This window comes from Nannospalax galili, unplaced genomic scaffold (genome assembly GCF_000622305.1).
Source record: "Nannospalax galili isolate Female #2095 unplaced genomic scaffold, S.galili_v1.0 scaffold286, whole genome shotgun sequence".
Taxonomy (NCBI): Eukaryota; Metazoa; Chordata; class Mammalia; order Rodentia; family Spalacidae; genus Nannospalax; species Nannospalax galili.
The window spans coordinates 9,090,201-9,110,547 of NW_008359442.1; the positions used below are offsets into that span (position 1 = coordinate 9,090,201).

Below are 20,347 nucleotides of genomic sequence, written 5' to 3' on the forward strand. Positions count from 1 at the left end.
CACTTCTTGATAATTGAGGCTGAAATCATAATATAGAGCTACAGATATAAGAAAGGAAAATAAGCATAAGGTTACTTTTGCATCTATTAAAATGTGTAAAAAATTCTTCTCAGTGCTGTCATTATAGATGTCCAATAAGCATTAGCTGCTTATGGTATTCTCTGTCCCTAAATTTTGGTCCCTGGGAACTAGAGTTAGCAAGGATAACAGGGGATACTGGGCCACTGTGAGGCTCAGCTCTCTGAGTAGGAACTGATGAACCAGATTTAGCAAATGAGAGTCCATCTGTCCTGACACTCCTGCTCTCTGACAGGAGTCCAAAGAAAAGGGCTAGAAAAGAAAGAAGATTGGATGTTCCTGAGTTCATGTCAGAGGAAGGACAGCATCATGGGTACTCAGCATATGCATTGAACACATCCTTGAGCTCAGAGGGCCTCACATGCACTTTCATTGTCTACCGTTGCCATCTTGAAAGGCCCATGTGTTTAAGCATTTTTAAACTAGAGGCCCTGAGATTTTCACTTTATACTGCACCTCACAAATTTTATAGCCAGTCCTGTTCAAAGATTAAGATTATAATCACTCCTAAGTTTAAGCTTTGGGGTCTTGCCTCTCTAAGGGAAATGTGTTCACTGGGGACAGAAATTTTGTTATGTTCTTTGCAGAGACTAACCTAGTTAGGCATATGACAGAGGAGAAAATAGGTGAAACAGAAAAAACACGAGCCACAGAATCAGACAATCTAGAGCCTCATCATGAGTCCATCATTTGCTAGTTGAGAAATCCTATACCAGTCATTGGACTTCTGAGCTGCACATGGCTTATATGAGCCTTGTCCTAGTTAGCTTTCTGTTTCTGTGATAAAACACTGACCAAAACCAACTTGGGGAGGAAAGGGTTTATCACCTTACACTTCTAAGTGACGTTCTGTCGCTGAGCGAAACCAAGAACTGGAGCAGAGATCGTAGAGGAATGCTGCTTCCCGGGTTCCTTTCCTACTGGCTTGCAATCAGCTGTCTTGCTTACACAGTGCAGGTCCACGTGCCCAGGGATGGCACCACCCACAGTTAGCTGGGCCCTCCTATATCAATTAGCTATTAAGAAACTGTCTCACAGACATGTCCACAGGCCAAACTGATAGAAATTCCTCAACTGAGGTTCCCTCTTCCCAGGTGACTCGTTTGTGTCAAGCTGACAGAGGCCAATGATTCTAGCCACACTGCGTTTTGGAAGATTATTTCTCAGAGCATTTTAAACTTGCTGTCTGAGGAAAGAAAATAACTAACAAGAAATTGGAAGAGATTATTTTACTAACAAAAACACAAGAAAATGCTACTGTCTTAGTTTACACTGTTAGAACAGAATACCATAGCCTGGATAGCTCAAACCACAAATGTATTCCTCAGTTGTCTGGAGGCTGGAAGTCTGACTGACATAAGGTATTCCATGGTTTTTGGAGAGGGTTCTCTTCCAGATATATAGACAATAGTTTTCTCATATGTCCTCAGATGACCTTGCTTAGGTGCATGGAAAAAAGAAAGGCACAAACAAAGAAGAAAAGATCCCATGCCTACACCTTTCATAAGGTCACACTGATTTGGGGTTCCTACATATCAATTTGGGGGAACATAAACACCCAGTACATAATAGTTACATAATTATGCACTGTACAGAATATTTCCACATCTAGAGCCCTATGGCTCCCCCATTGGAATTTGAGAGTCATATATACTAAGCCTTTTGATCCCTTGCACTTGCTATATCTTTCCAGTTGTGCACACCTCCCCAGCATGAGGTACATTGCATCCTTGGGATTTGAACAACTCTGCCCTCCAACAGTATTTCAAATAGCGATACAGCTATTCAGGGCTCAAATTGTAGCTCAGATTTGAAAGGTTCTCCAAACTACTAAGGCAGTTCACACAAATGCACAGTGGGTCTTCTCATCCAAAAGAGTCTATCAGGGAAACAATGTTCAATTAAGCTCCCATTCTTATTGGTCAGCTCAGGCAACTGTAGCAAAATTCCACAGGCAGGGTGGCTTAAATAAAAGAGGCTTATTTCAGACAGTCTGGAGGCTGGGATGTCCAAGATCACAACACTGGCAGATTAGGTCCCTAATAAGGGATCTCTTCCCGACTTTCAGATGATCTCCTTTTCCCTCATCCTCAGATGGCAGAAAGGGGGGGCATGCACTCAATCGAGAAGAATGAGCATAAGCCTCTGATGTCACTTCTCACAGAGACACTAAGCCTTTAGGAATATGGTATCACTTACATCACCTTACCATAAACTCCATTGTCTTCTAAATAGCTTATCTCCAAATACAGTCACTATAAGGATTAGGACATCAACAAATGACCTGGGGAAGGGACACAGCTTAGTCCACAGAACATCTTCTTTCATGTCTGTTTGTGTCAGAATAGCAGTCATATAACTTCATGATTCAGCAGCCAAGTAGAGATAGATAATTTCACATATTTTGGGGGATAATGAAAACTTGCTTCAAGACAAAGGAAAGGCACAAAATGGATAAGATAAAGAAATCCAGGAGTGATGAGTACGACTTAGTTGTTCTTTAGATTTTTGTCAATGTTGTTGTCGTTTTTTTTTTTTTTTGCTTTTTTAAGCCAGGATAAATATTTAGCATCAGAGCCATGACTATCAAGAGATTACAAGAGGGTAGGGATGAGATGCGATTTGACTCGAGCCCCCTAATTGCTACACACACATACTTAGAAATGTTGTTCTGAAGTTGTCCGTGTGGATTCTATTGCATGTTGTTCATTTGATAGCACAGAATGTAAGACACTAGAAATCAGCCCTCTTCATCAGTGCCTTCCTGCTTCACAGAGGAAGCTGGAGTAGTTAAGGAAAAAGCTCATAAATAAAGAAAAGTTCTTTAGCTAGAAGAATATGCTTCAAAGGATTCATCTGAATGGATTTTTTTAACTCAATATTGTATTTGAAGGCAATATTTCTTTTTTTTTTTACTGCTCTGCCTTCCTGGGGCTGAACTTTTGTGTGTTAAAGATTATCTATTGATCTGTAAATAAGGTTTATATAATATTCTCTTGCCTTTGCATCCTGCTAGCATAATTCTCAGACAGTTGTGTGTTGCTCTTTGCAACTCATTAAACCATAATTCCATTTTAGTAACATGTCACACTACCCCATCCCCAAACCACCACTGAAAACCATCTTGCACTCAGATATGAGCCATTAGACCTCCTCTAAGATGCCTTATAATGGCTTCCAGGCCAACTACTTTCTACAGGTGAGAACAATTCCAGAAAACTCCTTATGAGGACTCCCCTCAGCAATGCAGGCTGTTTCTCCCCAAACCTTGGTTACAGGGCTTTTCTGACAGGAATTTGCAATGTTCCTACAGAATGGATAGCTTGATTCTTTTGGTCCTCAGCCATGTTTACCTCTCTAACGTGGCAAGGGAAAGAGTCACACAAAGTCTCTATTTTAGAATCTATGGCTACTATATGCATGGTATAAGGACTGCTCCTTCTCCATATACATTTCATCATTAGGGATGTGAATTGTACAATCAGTAAGAACTCATTCAGTAATTCATAAATGAGGATATACTATATCCAAGATTTTCTTATGCACACAAAACATAACAGGACAGATGAAGCCTCTGCCTTCATAGAGCACACATTCTCATTAGGAAGCCAAAGTTGAACGAAATCAGGCAATGATTATATATTAGATAACACCACCATATTATATATTTTATAACACCATCATATATATATTAAATAAATATATGTATAATATATATATATATCAGAGGAAGCAATGTTTAGGGAAGGGTGGCTGAAAACTGCATAGAGTGGACAGCCCTATGCAAGGTATAGGAGAAACCTAGGGATAGGGATCATCCTCACTTCAAGGAGCTCAATTCTATGGGGAGAAACCTATTGTCCATTAACTCCTGAAAATAACATTGTCTGTAGAGCTGTGTGGCATTGGTCATGCATAAGAGGACTGGCCCAGTGCCCCAGGCCATACTGGTCATGAATGAGTCTTTGGGACATGGGGAACACATGAGTGAGAAAGAAAAAGAGAATAATTTTTCCATGAGAAGAAGAAACAATCAAAAAAATTAAATGTGGAAAGATCATGAAGTAAGCGGAGGATGGGTCGAAACTGAACCCAACCAAAAAAAGGATTGTGACCAGATATAAATAGATGCGGGTGGGAAAAATTGGAAGAGAAACTGTGCTGGTTTGAATGCAAATGTCCCCCATAGGCTCCAAGTATTTGGACACTTTGTCCCCAGATGATGGCACTGTTTTGGGAGGTTTTAGAAGGTGTGGCTATCCTGGAGGAAGCACATCACTGGGGGTAGGCTTAGAGAGTTCTTAAGCCTTGCCAGATTGCCAGTTGCTTTCTTGCTTCCTGTACCTGCATGATGATGTGAGAGCTTCACTTCTGCTGCTCCTGCTCCAGCCACCTCCAGCCACCATGCCTCACCGCCATGACGGACTGTAATTCCCCTGGAACCGTAAGCTCAAATAAATTCTTCTTTCTATAAGTTTCTCGGGTCAGTGTTTCTATCAGAGCAACAGAAAAGTAACTAATACAGAAACTAAGGCAGGGAGTTAGCCCTAACATAGTACAAAAGAATAAGCTATCCAAGAATCTTGAACAGCAGATGGACTTGGTGGTGATTTCCATTGTAGAATGACCTATACCAACTGTGCTGGATAGCTTTAGTTGCCAACTTGACACACCTGGGTAGAAGAAGCCTCAATTGGGGACTTACCTCCATTGGACTGGTCTGTGGCCATGTCGGTGGGGTATTTTCTTGGTTGTTGAGTGATACGGGAGGGCCCAGCCCACGGTGGGTGATGCCACCCCTGGGCAGGTGGTCTGGTATTATATAAAAAAGCAGTTTGAGCACAGGCCAGGGGCAAGCCAGTAATTAACATTCTTCCATGGCCTGTGCTTCAGCTCCTGCCTCCAGGTTCCTGTCCTGGGCTCCCTGAAGAATTGTGACCAGGGAGGTGTAAGCCAAATAAATTCTTTCCTCCCCAAGTTGGTATTGGTCAGAGTAGTTTGTCACAGCAATGGAGAAACAAACTAGAACAGCAGCTGTATTCAAGGGAGGCCTGCTCAAAGCCAGTTGCCATAAGCCGGAGGTAGAGCAACAATGACAACAGTAGAAAGTCAAGAATCACTGGCCTATGATTGATCTTTGGGTCAGATAAGGATACATGTGGTTGTGGTGATTTGGGTTCACTGACCTTGTCACCCCAATGCCTGCCCCCTGCTCCCCAATATGGCTGTGCTGCAGATGGCACTTCTCAGTAATCTAGCCATCTTACACAGGGGCTTTGATTTTTAGGGATGAAATGATTAGACATCTCCCTAATGTCAGTGTTGTATCTAAGGATGTTACCATGACAATGAAGATGCTTGGGAACAATGGAGATTACACAGTTGCTTCATTTATCAGTAACCTGTCTAGAAAATTCAACTTTTCTTAGCATTGTCAGCTCCAGGAAAATATAGCCAAATGTGCCCTCTGGAACATTCTTGTTCAAGGTGAGGTTTCCATCGAAGCATGCCAGTTCCAAAGGGGCAAGGAAGGCCTCATTGTGATTGTAAGGATGGCAATGTTTACATGAAGTTAACCTTGCCTCCAATTTCAAAATGCTTTCTGCAAGAAGCTCATGCCTTTTCTATCAGGAAGGAAATCATTTGATCCAGCAGTTTATAGCGATATGCTCAGGTCCTGACATTCTTCTTTCCAGGGTAATTAGCATTTTTGTATGTCTGTGTTTATGTGTGTGCAATGTAGGGATATGTAGTGTAGGAACAAGTGATATATGCATATGCATGTTTGTGTGTGTGGAGGCCAGAGATCGATGCCTGGTATACTCATCTACCACTCTCTACCTTAACTTTTGAGACAAGGTCTCTCACTGTACCCAGAGTTCATCAATTGGCTAGACTGGCTGCCCAGTGAGCTCTACACACACACACACACACACACACACACACATGCCTAGCCCTAGGGTTATAGACATGTACCATCATGCCCAGCTTTAATGTACAACTTGGGTCCTCATGCTCACACAGCAGGCAATTTGCCAACTGAGACATATTCACAGCCCTCATAATTTGCATTTTTAAAAGAAGAATTTGGAAATGGAGATAGTAAATCCAGAACTGATAATGTTGGCCTGCCAGATCTAGGGGCTTTCAAAGACAGAAACGTCTTACAGCATCCACTCAAATAGTACATTGTTAACCATTTACCTCAACCGTGCATAGACTGTGTAGCAAGTACTCCGTACACTTGCTCAGGGTAGTTCTTCTTGTGAGGTCCATGCTCACCACATTAATTCTGAAGTAGGACTGGTATCTCTCTCCTCGCTACATACAAGGACAGGCCCACAGCAGGATTCCATGGGCTCAAGTGTCAGATTAGCTGAGTGCAGCTCATCCCCTGCTTCCTTGTCATTGCTAGTCTGCTTTCCCTCTCCCACAAGACAGTGGTGCTCTAATCCCTTCATGTTTCTTCATCTGAAAAACAGAACAAAATATGCTCCCTGAGACTGGTCATAGGGGAAAATATCACCAAATCCCCTAAGACCTCTTTCAGAACTTAAGTACTTGCTTCCAGAGCTATAAGTGTCACAAATCTAGGGCTCTCATGGTTCCTGCTGGTCCCAAATTCAGAAAAAGGGAGTCCATCAATAAGAGAAGAAAAGTCAGCATCTGACAGACCCCTCACCTCCAGATGAAGTACCACTTTCCTGGGCTTCAAACAACCCCATAAATGCCATGATCTTGGAGGTGCACTAAAACTTCAACCAGCTGGAGCTTAGCTCCTGGTGCTAAAGGATAGTCATAGGATGCAATAGGGCCACTTTGGTCCCTCACAAATAAGCACAACCATCTCAGCAGAGCCTAAGAGGCCCTGACTGTGGGGGGCAGGCCTTAAGAGGCCAACGGCACCCAGCAGTCATCGGAGCTGGCCCGGAAGGCCTGATTCAGACGTAAGCAGAACCAGAGACAGCTTTCACAGTAGAATATGAAAGGGCAGCAGGCAAAGCCTCACCCCACAGGAAATAAACTGCTGCCTCTTACTCTAGTACTGCAGCCTTGGTGCTGGCAATGTCCCTGTAGATACTTTTAGACTTGAAGTTGACCCTAGGAGAGGCCATCCATTAAAAGCCACCATCTCCATAGGGATGGAGCAGAGGAGCAAGGGTAGGCAGCATGTGGAAAAAAATAACAGTCCTAAAAGTGAATTCCTTCCCTCTTTTCCTCTCTGCCCTCCTCTCTTCCTTCTTTCTTTTATTCCTTCTTTCCTCTACAACCCCCAGCTGGGAACCAAGTTTTCTACAGTGCTATATTCTCAATAAGGAAGGAGCCATTCCCTCAGTACATAAGAGCAGAGCTGATGAGGGAAGGAAGCAGGAAGGAGGAAGTAGAGGAAAGGAAGGAAGAAGGGAATAAGAAAGAGAGGCTCATTTCTCTTTTAGAGAAGCCTGGCTGTGATCCAGGCTCACTGGCAGGTTTACCTCGTTTGTGATACTTGTTGGAGGAGAGCTATGCTATTTTCTCCTTGCTTCCATATGCTCACTCATGTCATCTGTCTTAACTTTCAGGCTGTGTGTTAGGCTGTGAGTGCCTAGAACAGGCATGTTCTACCTACATGTCCAGGAGGCTCCCAAACCCTTGCCTTGTCCACCTGGAAAGGATGTGTCCTCTCTGAGGGCATGTCTGTAGGAAGAACAGATCCCCAGACTGGATGGGTTGGCCCAGGGCAAGGGAGCAATGAATTGCCAGGAGATGCCAGCCCAGGATTACAGTTATACCCTGTCTAGAGCAAACACTGAGTCCTAGTCATCTCTGTGTCTGTGCAGAGCCAAGATCAGCACACAGTAGGTCCTTACTAAGAATGTGGGCCTTGCATGGAAGCTTTCTGTTTTTGTGCTGAAAGGGAAGCAGCTGCTGTTTTTAGAGAAATATCCTGGGGCTTTGCAGAGTGTGAACCCAGAAGTGATAAACGCTCTGAGGGGGAATAGTCTCGTCTTCAGCAGACATCACAAAAATGTTCCATCGCAGTTTAACCACAAACTCACCCACAGTGATCAACCCACAATATTACCTAGTTCAACAGTCAGTGAGCTCCTCTCTCACCCAACTAGGATGTAGAGACAGAATTTCCAGGAGGAGAGAGCAGATGGTCTGTAGGCCTAAGAGAGAAGTGTCTAGGCAACCTTCTTGCAAACTCCACTCACCATCTCCCTACCAAGGACCAGATCACTAGAGCTGCCTGGAGATCACCAGACAACAAAGAAAATCTCTTTTCTTTACAGGAGATCCAAGAACCAGTTTCCAGCTTTGACCTGGCATGGGAGAACTATAGGCAAACAACAAGATCCCTCCCCCAAGCATAAAGAAAAATAGAGAGAAGGAGCAGGGACTGGGGGGGGGGATGGCTCGGCTATTAAAGTACTGAAAACACAAACAAGAGGACCAGAGTTCAGGTCCCCAGAAGCCCTATGTTCTATTTACATTTCTGTTGCTGTGGTAAAATACCCTGATACAAAGCACGTTAGGAGTGAAAGGGTTTATTTCAGTTCACAATTCCAAGTTACAGTCAGTCCATCATTATGGGGAAGTTAAGGCAGAAACTTCAAACAGCTAGCTAGTCACACCACATTCAAAGTCAAGAGCAGAGAGAAATCAAGGCATACACACTGACTTGCTAACTTGCTTATGCTCAGCTTGATTTCTCACTCTTATAAAGTTTAGGGTCCACTGCCAATGAATTGTTGTCCCCTATACTGGGCTGGATCTTCTTAACTAAATTAAGACTATCCCCTATAGATATGCCCATGGGCCAACACAATATAGACAGTCCTTCATTGAGATTCTCTTCCTATGTGATTCTATGTTAAATCAACAAATTGACGACTGAAGCTTACCATCATGCCACATAAATGGCAATTTGGCATAGTGTCTCAGCAGGAATTTCAGCTCTGGAAGATGGAAACAGGGAATTTCAGGAACAATATGGCTAGCAGACCCTGGGTTTGATTAAGAGACCCTGCCTCAAAAGAATAAGGTGGGAGAATAAATAAAAAATATTCCTGGCATCAACCCCAGGTCTCTACATACCCACATGTGCATGTTACACACATGTACATGCATGTGGGCATGTACACATACAAACAGGCACACCATGCACAGATACCAATGAAAAGATGAAAAAGAATACTATTTTCCTTGGAAAGAAAAATAGCTGTCCCATCTCCCATGTAAAAAAGGGAAGGCAAAAGATGGAACAGAAGGGCAGCTTTTCAAAGTCAGGAAGCATTCCTGGAGTCGTTGGAGTGGCTTACAGAAATCGTACTTTAGAATGCACTTTTGCTTTACATTAATTAATTTAGTCTCATGATAGCCCTGTGGAGTATTAAGGGAGGGTATCATATCTCAGATGGAAGCTTGAGGTTCAGAGATAATGACTGAATTGACCAATGTCAAAATTTACACAAGGGAAATTCCTTTTTTACTTATTAATGGTTTTATCAATTCTTTAAGAAGGTCTTGCAATATTTTTTATCATATTCACCTTCTACTCTTCCTCCTAACTCCTACAAGATCCACATCTACTCCTCTATCCTCCTCACATTGGTGTCTTTTTAAAAAATGTAATAGTCCACTGACCATTTGTGGTGTTGGACCATCTACTGGAGCATTGTCAGTCTACCAGAAGCCACATCCTTAAGGAAAATGGACTCTCCCTGCTGAGACAGAATCAACTATCCATAACTCTTCAGGTGGTGGGTCTCATGAGGCCCTTCCCAATCTATGCTAGGATGTTGACTGGCTTGATCTTGTGCAGGTCTTATGAAGGCAACTACAATTGCTCTAAGGTCATGAGTGTAATGGTCCTGTCGTGTCCAGAAGACATTGTTTCACTTTAGTTCTCCCTGATCTCTGGCCTTTACAATCTTTCTGCCCCCACTTCTGCAATGGACCATAAGCCTTACGGAGGGGTGTCATATAGATGTTCCATTGTGGCTGAGCACTACACTGACATTTATTCTCTGCACTTTGACCAGCTGTGAATTTCTGTGTTAACCACCATACTACACAAAAAAACTTCTCTGATGAGGTTTGAGAGATGCACTACTCTACAGGGAGAGAAGTATGAATTTAGAGAGTTATTTGATACTATTTCCATTTATCAGAATTGAAGTAGTAGGTTCACCCTTTGAGCTTCTGAGCTCCCCAACCATATTTATTCTTGTCAATATTTAAAGTACCAGGCGTGTGTTTCCTCCTGTGGCGTGGACCTCAAATCCAGTCAGAAAGCAGTTGGTTACCCCCATAACATTTGTGCCACTATTTCACCCATGAGCATATCTTTCTGTACCCATCATTATTACAGTTCACAAGGTTACAGCTGGGTAAAACTGTTGATTAATTTTTCCCCAACAAGCTGCATAAAACTTTCCAGTATTACTATAATTACCCAGTAGGCAGAAAGCTTCCTAGTCAGTGTCAACATGATTTCTTCATGATCTATGAACAATGTGTGTGATGTCTTCAGTACTAGGGACTTACCATCAAGTTCAAACAAACAAGCCCAAAAAGAATTCTTATTGAGCATGTGTTGTATGGCGGGGTATCAAGTGGCCATTTTGTTCCCACAATTTCTCACTTTCCACTTTGCCAAAACAGTGATGTAGGTACTTTTCCCAGTTCACAGATGAGGACTTTGAAACTCAGAGATTATAGATCATTTGGACTAAAGAACTGAAGCCAGCAATGTCTTTTATCCAGTTCATCCCACAGTCAAGGATGTGTAGATGCAGAGGAAGCCAATGTTAATCTGTCCAGTGCTCAGAACACATTGACACCTCAATAATATGTTTGCCATTTGGAATTTGTGATCATCCATCTGTGTAAAGTTGAAGTGTACCTAAGAAATAGCTTTCTAAATAATTTATATGGAAAAGGAGCTGTGAGAAAGGGTATGCAAACTGTTTAAAATATTAACTCTTTTGTGACTCCCAAATGTAATGTAAAAGTAACTGCTTGCCACAGATTGGTAGTTTGATTAAAGATATTCTTATTTCAACATTCAAGAAGGTCCCCAAGGTTTCCATTTGGCAACACAATTAGCTGTGAATCTAATCAGAGTGATATTTAGACTTTCAAAGTTCTTATGTAGCCAGTGAAGTATAATGAGAACATAATGGAGAGAGTAGGACCTGAGAAGCCTAGATTCAGATGCTGTATCTTTCACTTTCTTTCAGACAAGTCACCTTGAACTCCCTGAGTCCATTTCCTTATCTGTAAAATAGATCTAATAACAGAATCTTCTTCACTGGATTCAATGACCTTAATTCAAATAAGGCATTTCCAGTGGTACACAGCATGTAGGCACATGGAAGATGAGTTTAACAATTATTCTTTCTGGTTCAAGTCTAGAACTTTAACTTTGAACAAGACATTTACCTCCTATAAATCATGTCTCTCATAACTGTAAAAATACGAATTACAAATATGCTGACTTTAGAAGCTGCACAGCCAAACAAGATAATATGAAGGAGCTTAGTCAGTCAAAGGTGCTGCAAAGGTGACAACGTATCATTACTTCTATGAACTTTCTTGTAAGAGAAAAAAATCACAGGATTTTGACTCATGTACCCAGTTCCTAGGCGTTCACCTCCCTCCCCATAGCAGCAGTCTGGCCCATGGCCACCATGGGAAGTTTCTTATGCTGGTCCAAGTCAGATACAGTCTATGAAATTTGCCACATGTTCTTTTTAAAAAACATTTTTATTGAATTTTTTCAATTTTCATACAATATAATTTGATGATATTTAGATGACCTCCCCATCTTTACCTCCTATTACCACCCCTGATCAATTTAATATACTCTATTATATATATATAATAGAGATAACAATAAGTCATTAGGAGTCTATTTAATATGATAACTATTTAATAGAAAACTAATATTAGGCTCTTCCCTGTGTCCTGTGACCTGTCTATCTTCAGGTTCCTACACCTGATATTGTCAGGTTTGGGCTCCATGCTATGAAGTGTACCTTAAATCCAATTACAGAGTGGTTGGTTACTCCCATAATATTCATGCTAGTATTGCACCAGCAGGCATATCTTGCAAGGCCAATTATTATAGCTCATAGAATTCACGGCTGGGTATGGTTGGTAATTATTTTTTCCTGTGGTAGCATGCATAACACTTTCCAGCACTATGAACACAAGCCAGTAGATATGAAGCTCTGATGTAGCAGCAGCTTGATGTCTCTTTATTGCTGTATAAATCATGTGCATAGCCACATGTACTTTTTAAAGTCTTTCTTTGAACCTAAGTGGAACAGCAAGCAGCTCACACCTTTGGTACCATAAGATGGCAAGGAGGGAAAATCTCAAAGCTGCCCACAGATGCTCTTCTCAAAAAATATCTCCCAAATTTTGTTTTTCATTTACTTTTCATGACCAATATGTGTGAGATATTTCCAGATACCTATAATGTAGCATCTCTTCTGTCAGGAAAAACTCTGTGATTTCTGGTTGCACCAAGATCTGTCCTAGCCATGCAAGTACCCTATAGCATGCCCTACATAAAAAGACAAGTGACATCAACAGCAAAAGCTGTAGGCAGTCCATCATCATCATCATCACCACCATCATCATCATCTTATAAATAGGCCAATTTGTCAAGGATTTTTTGCTCAGGTTAATTCTTTTGATTCAGTTTTTCATGGTTTACTTTTTAACCTCAATCAACACAATCGTGGGTAGATTGCTATGCTAGAAGCATAGTTCCTTCCTGAAGTTGATAGTCTTTACAACTGTAGTTGACTTTGCAGACTCTCCTGCCTTAACTATCTTGATCACAGTCTAGAGGACTCCATCCTAAAATGTCTGAAAGTGCTGATAGAAATTGACTCTAAGTTCACTTGTGAGTCTGCCCTCTCCAGTGCAGGTCTATTTTTCTGTACTATATAGGTTCTGATAGAGGAATGGAAGGACTTCATAATAAAATATTCTGCACAAGAGAGATTTGTCAAATATGTCCTCATATTAATGGCATTTTAACAATTAATCTGTATTTAAAGAAATTAATAGAAATGGTTTAGCTTCTGCTAGGACATAGCTATGCTGGATAACTTTAGTTGTCAACTTGACACACCTGAATTGAGGGAGCCTCAATTGGGGAATTGTCTCCATTAAACTGACTGTGGCCATGTCTGTGGGGTATTTTTCTTGATTTTTTTAATGATGTGGGAGGGCCCAGCCCACTGTTGGTGGTGCCACCCCTGGACAGGTTGTTCTGTATTGTGTAAGAAAGAAGGCTGAGCTTGAACCAGGGGAGCAAGCCAGTAAGGAGAATTCCTCCATGGTCTATACTCCAGCACCTGCCTCCATGTTCCTGCCCTGAGTTTCTTGGGCTCCCTGATGAATTGTGGCCCAGGAAATGTTAAGTCAAATAAACCCTTTCCTCCCCAAGCTGGTATTGGTCAGAGTATTTTGTCACTGCAATGGAGAAACAAACTAGAACAACACTAAACTTGAGAGTTTAAAAGAGGTAGTATAGGATTAATGTAGTTTAGGAAAGAAAGCTAGCATATGTTTTCCCTCTCTTAGTCATGTAAAATGAATGGGAAGGACTCTGAGATTCCTGCAAAGAGAAACAGCCTGACCCTATTAACCTGGTCCACCCTCACCCCCTTTTTATTTAACCACTGTAGCCTTTCATTTTAAAACAAAGTATTTCTGTCCTCTAGAAATAGTGCTTCTAAGAGGGAGGACATCTTAGAGAGCACATTCCAGTTCCCCCTGATGAAGAAACTTTTCACATTTGGACACATTGCTGAGGAAGGAAAGCAAGAACTCAGCAATCCAAGCTATTCTTCTGGAAGGCATCTATCATAATGAAGATCTCTCATTATGAGGACCAATCACCATAAACATACAAGCTTTAGATTCAGAAAGGCCTAGTCCAAACTCCAGCTCAGCTTCCTCTTATGTGGCTTTGAAAAAGTTCCTCGTCTTCTCTCAGTCCTTAACTCTAAATATGGTAATGCCTGCCTCCTAAGGTGATGGAGAAGAATAAATAAAATAATCAATGATAAGTGCTTGGTGTGGTACCTGGTTCATAGGAAGTGTTCAATAAATGTTGACCATTATTGTTATAAATCCTATAACTACTTTCCAGAGCATCACAGGACAAATCTATTACCATTTCCACTTGGCTACTCTATAGAATTACAGGTTGCTCTTTCCAAACTAAGAACCCTACATGATGGATTGTGTGGTCCTAATTCTTTATCCTAACCTCCCACCCCCAAATTACACATATATTCCAAAATAAGCTAATTTATTTATAAAAGTAAATATACATACAACCCCAGTATTTTATACATTCTAAACATGCAAAAATAATGAGGGTCAAAATCAAAATGAATAAATAATATATTTCCACATTTTATCTTCTCTTATATAATATTTTATATGACACAAAAGTTTCTTTTGTATTCACTAAATATAATACTTTAAAGAAAGTACTGTCGTGTGTTTTGTTATTTTTCTAATCCTTAGTTTAACACTGAGAAAAGCAATTCATGGGTCATATCAATACTAGATTTTTAGTGACTGTCAAAAACAAAAATAAAACCACTAAAATAAGCAGATCCAGTAGGAGAAGAACTACATAATTATAGTCCCTGGATTATCAGACTTAGTGCTCAAGCTTATACTTCTTTTATGCAAATATTTTTACAAAATTCAGCTAGTAAATTTTCTTCCCTAACGTCAATCAGATGTTCTTTCAAATTGTCTTGGGAGTTGTTATATTTTTATGTTTTTTCATGAAAAGATCCAAAATCCCATGGAAAAAGTTATCTGCTTAGAAAAAAATGTTATTTTCTTATTTTTAAGATAGGCAATATGAGAGTTTTCACATATGATGATATACATCGTTTTCATCAGTAAAATAACCATTTGCATGCATATGTTTTTCCTAAAACTCCCTTCACAACATAGATTTTTTTTCAAATGCTATTGCAGCCCTCGTTTTCCCTTAAAGAAACAAAACAAATGTGTGTAGTTTGAAAATATCTGCTTTCTAACACTATTTCTGTTGGTCACTTATCATCACAGAGTCACATGTCTTTTAAATTTTTATTTATTATTTTTATTTTATGTGTATGAGTGTATTGCCTGCATGTATGTAAGTGTGCCCATGTCATGCAATGCCCCGGAGGTCAGAAGAGGGCGTCAGATCCCCTGGAACTGAAGTTACTGATGGTTGTTAGCTGCTATGTGGGTGCTGGGACTCAAACCTGGGTCTTCTGTAAGAGCAGCCAGTGCTCTTAACCACTGAGCCATGTCTCCAGCCCCCTCATTTGTTTTTTTAAAATGTGTAAGTTGTCTGTCCTTTTGTCCCTTCGTTATGATTTTCTTCGACTTGTTCAAATTTCAGCTGACAGTATGATCCTGATCAAAAAGGCCGAGATTTGGGGACAAAACAGAATCAGACAAGTAAGAAGGATAATCAAGGCAGGGATAAAAAAGGAAGCAGGGAATGTTAGAAAAAGACAGAAGGAGGGGTCTAGGAAACACTGGTGAGGTCTGTGACTCTGATGTCATAGATGTCCCACATAACATGAAAACAGCATTTCAGTACCCCAAAAGAACTAGAGAAACACGAGGCAGGATGCAGGTCCTAGCAGAAGTGGGAAATCAAACAGTGTCTTGGTTGTGGTAGTTAGAATAGAAGGCTGGTACCTGACCACAGCAGCCATGTTGCTTGGAAAGCATATGAAGTTTCCTTGTAAGATAAATCCTATTTCCCTGGATGTAAGATTAAGGATTTAAGTCCTAAGAGATTCCATCTAACCCCTAAGGCTTTCTGTGATAAACCAGGACTTTTACCCAGACCCTCTAGTGCCAGAGCTAGTACCACTGGGACAATGTTACATGCCCTGACCCAAAGCAGAAGCTCATTGCTGACCTAGGACAGTAGATCAAAACAGTCTTCAGCCAACCACAGAGGGCAGAACTTTTGGAAGTACTGCCCTTGTGCTAATTCAATTCCCCACGTTTACTAAGGAGTCTGGTTTCCATAGAGAAAATTTGAATTGAATATGAGAGTTAAATAGTCCCAGTTTTGAAGGTATAAATTGAGAAGGCAAGAAATGAGGCTTTCTGACTTACTCACATAATTTCTTGTGCACGTTCATTTTGCAGAGAGAAACTGAAATTCTACAAAGGTCAATCAGCGGGTTGGCTCATCCAGCTACCTAGGATTACTATCCTTGTGTCTCAGGTCCTACTCATTGTACTACAGCATTTGTATACTCTTTCATCTAACACTACAGTTCTGTGATACTGTACCCAGCCAAATCTTTAATGACTCAGAAAGCATACATCATCATCTTTCACCACTTTGTTTACTGATACACAAATGCCCAGTTAATAAGATCTGTACTTAATAGAAACATCAGCAGCAGCAAGCTCATAAAGCAATTTTTTTCCTTTTGGATACACCTGATCTTTATTTGCAGATTCCCTATCTGCTAGTTCACTTACTTGCTAAAGTTATTTCCAATCCTGAATCAGTAGTTGTAAACTTGCCTATATCAAATTCCCTAAAGCATCCCAACAGACTGTTCAGGCCCTGGCCTGAGCTCTGTGCCTGTCTCATGTCCTAGACTCAAAGAGATCTGGGTCACACAGTCCTACATTGTTCATTCCACACTACAGTGGATTTGGGGTAGAAAACAAAGAACTGCATTATTGGTTAGCATAGAAAGTCTTGTCCTTTTTCTTGACTTATTTTTCTCAGTCTGGTAAGCTAAGTATTAGGGTCCACAGAAGCTTCTCAGCAACCCCCCATTGGTTTGACCTGATCAGTGCTGTGAAGGCTGGAGGTGATGGGAACATGAACCACCTCTGGTCAGAGAAACCAAAGTTTTCCTCTCCTTTCAGCGTTCTGAAGTGACTTCCTATGATTTTCCAAAACCTACACTTCTCTCTGTAGCTTTAAGTTTCCTTGAGATACTGCCTCCTCCTTTTCTTCTTATCTCCTGCTTTCTACCCGTGCATATTCCTCCTGTGACCCATCTGTACACAATTAGCACCCTTAGTGCGGGCCAGAAGCTCTATCTTCTCTGAGAAGACATCTGGTTTGTTGTTCTTCCTAGAAGTAGTCTTTCTGGCTACTCCAGCCCATATTTCTTTCTCCCATCTCTGAACTTTTAAGACATTTATAATCAATAGTGTACTGTATATCACTAGACATTCCCTGAATCTTTCACCAGTGTTAGATGTCACTTGATGCACCTTCAAGGTCACTGAAGTCAAGACAGACTCCGGCTTCCTTTTTGGGACACACTGAGTTTTTTATTGAGAGGATGGCACTTATTCCAGTGCAACACAAACAGACCCTGTTAAGAAAAAAGCAAAATCCATGAGTGTTATTGGAGATTAAATGAAAGTGTTAATAGTGCAAGGAGCCTTAGAGTCACAGGGTCACCTGTGAAAGACAAGTGCATTAGCCTGTGATAGAGGGGGTAGGAGTGGTTCCCAGCAATTGCAAGGACCCCACTAAGTTCATCCTGACAGGAGAGAAACTCACTTTTATTATTGCGACCTGAAGATTAAGGGCAATCAGGCAAGAAAAGCACTAACATCAGCTCAGGGTATGTAACTGGCTATTGGGAGGGGAGAACTCTGAGCCAGTCACTTTTCTTTGAAAGACCTATTTTCAGAACTTAGATTTCCTGACGTTTTGCCCTTAGGCCTTTAACTGTTTTAGAAGATAAACCACAGTTGAGTGAATCAAAATAATTTTGCAGTGAACAACGATTTGACCAAAGCAAACCTATTGAGACTTAGGGCTCCTAGCTGATTACCCACTTCCAGACTCCATCAGACATGAATTTATTGATCAGAGGGGAAAAATGAATTGAAAACTAAGTGTTCATCCAAACTCCATTTCCTGCATTATCAGGGGTTATAGAGAGTCTCAGCTACAGAATTATAACCAATAATCTATCCAGCTGGATGGTCAAAAGATCTTTTTAAGTGTCTTAAACTCAGCACTACTTGGATAATTTTAGACTTCTTTGCTGTGCATTTTAGTTTCTATGAAGACTAAAGATTGCAATGTGCTTCTGCAGATACCTGCAGACACTCCATACAATGAGCATAGAAGCTTCTGCTGTTGAAATCAGCTCAGGGCTTAGGTCTTGTGTCACTCTCATTGGAAAAGTATGATTCCTCATTTCAGTTACACAAAACTCAGACTCATTCACATTTACTACCCATATAATGTCAGATCAGCTATGATACAGGTAGTCCATAATTCCTCATGTGGTTATCTACTGGAAACCACACAGCACATTACCTGGCTTTAAAAGGTTGGCAAGCATTAAGCACCCTCTATGTCCTAGTAACTACTGCAACGTCAGGTTTTCAGGGAAAACATGGATCCTGCCCTCACCATTTACAATGTGCCTGAAGCAATAGTCGGTAGATAAATAGACACAAAATTTTGGAATTTTGATGAATGGCTACAAAGGAAAAGTGCAAAACAATATACAGTTATCCTGGGAGTACATCAGGGGCCCTAATTTATTATCTATTTTTTAATGTAAAAAAAGTTTAATGGTCACACCAATGAAATAATGAATACTTAATACTTTCATATACTCATACAATTTTTAATTATTTATTTAATAACTATATAATTAGAAGAAGCATTTCATTACAACAGCATTGACATATTCAATAACAATTTCCAGAGCTAAGATGAATCTCTTTCAAAATTGGCTGCAAATTTTTAGGTTTATAGTTGAATTAATACAGTTATACAATATTGTACTCAGTATAAACCCTATAAGACACAAATCTATGTAGTAAAAAAATCATGGTTTCATGCAGAAAAATTCATTTTTAATACATTCGACATTAAGATGCACATGTGTTTCTAATCTCTATGTACCTGATTATTACTAGTCACAGTTGGTTACCTTCTGAGCTCCTTGGCATCTGAACATGGATATAAAGTCATCAGGTAGATTTCAATGATAATGTTTTTCACATCTACTAATTTTTAAGGAGCAAATTTTTATGCTTTGAAGAATTTTTTTAATTTTTTTTAACACCCACTTCCCAGATAGCACCCTCCGATAGCCTCCCTCCCCCTACTAGAGCCCTTATACTCTGATATCCCTGCTGCTGTCTGCTGTATTGTTGGCACCCCCAGCCATTTCCCTTTGGCCACCCTGGCCAACAACTCAAAAGAAGGTATCGCCTGTCTGGCATTGTTTCTTGTTATGTAGCCATTAGCTATACATATGGGCTCTTATGAAATTATATTGGCCCCTTTAATCTTTGGTTATACTTCCCTTTTGGGTGTTTAAGGCCATACAGCTGGTCCACATAAACCGATTTATTTTTACTCTTAAGGTCATTTGAGGTTCTGTTCCTCAGGAGTCACATGGGCATGGGAGGAGCCCCTGGCTCCTTTCTTTTACCAGTTCCGCCTATGTGAAAATAAGTCAAAGGTCCTGCTTGACCATGGTTGGCTTCGCTTGGAAGCATGGAGGAAATGATTCCTCCGTGTTGACCCTCCTCTTTACAGACTGGATACTGGTTCAAGTCCATCTGGTGGGGTCTCCTCGGCCTCCTTGATCAAGAAGACAGGTGACACATCACCATTATAGGACATTTTGAGAGATTTCATAGTCCCCTGGAACTAGTTGACCTAGAAAGGCAAGGAGCAAAAAGTGTCCTCTATGTCCCTCTGACCAAATTATTATAGGCCTCAAAGTATGTCTGTTAAACACCCAAGAAGGTTAGTTCCACCAGTCTGGTATTTTTACTTGCTGCGTGTCATGTAGATAAATCTTGGGCCAGTTCTTCTCAGATAAACCTTACCTACACATATATTTCTTGATCTGTTATGTATAATTTGTCAGTAGGTTGTAGGAGTAATATGGTTCCCTCTGGTTTTCAAAACTAGCTAGGCATTATTTATCTCTCAAATTGTCTTACCCCTCCACCATGGTTTTCCCAGTTAAGGTGCCCCCATTTCTCCCCTTTCTCCCTGACTAATACCCTTCTCCTATGGTCCTATTTCTCTTGAGCTCCTTCTTTCCCTTTATCCCTTAGGTTCCTTGTATACCCTTCCCTCCCCCCTCCCTTAAACTAACCCAATTTTTATCCATATTTCCCTTATTAAGGCCTGTTTCCTACTGTTCCTCTCTTTCAGGTTCTTTCTTTTCCTTTACCTCCCTGGTTCCTTTCCATTATCCTG

General features: G+C 40.8%; 1 protein-coding gene across 2 annotated transcripts in view; it reads left to right on the forward strand.

Annotated features, from left to right (window-relative positions):
• Nucleotides 1-20,347, forward strand: part of Fshr (follicle stimulating hormone receptor) — a 192,116-nt gene that overhangs the window by 133,581 nt on the left and 38,188 nt on the right. The window lies entirely within an intron of this gene.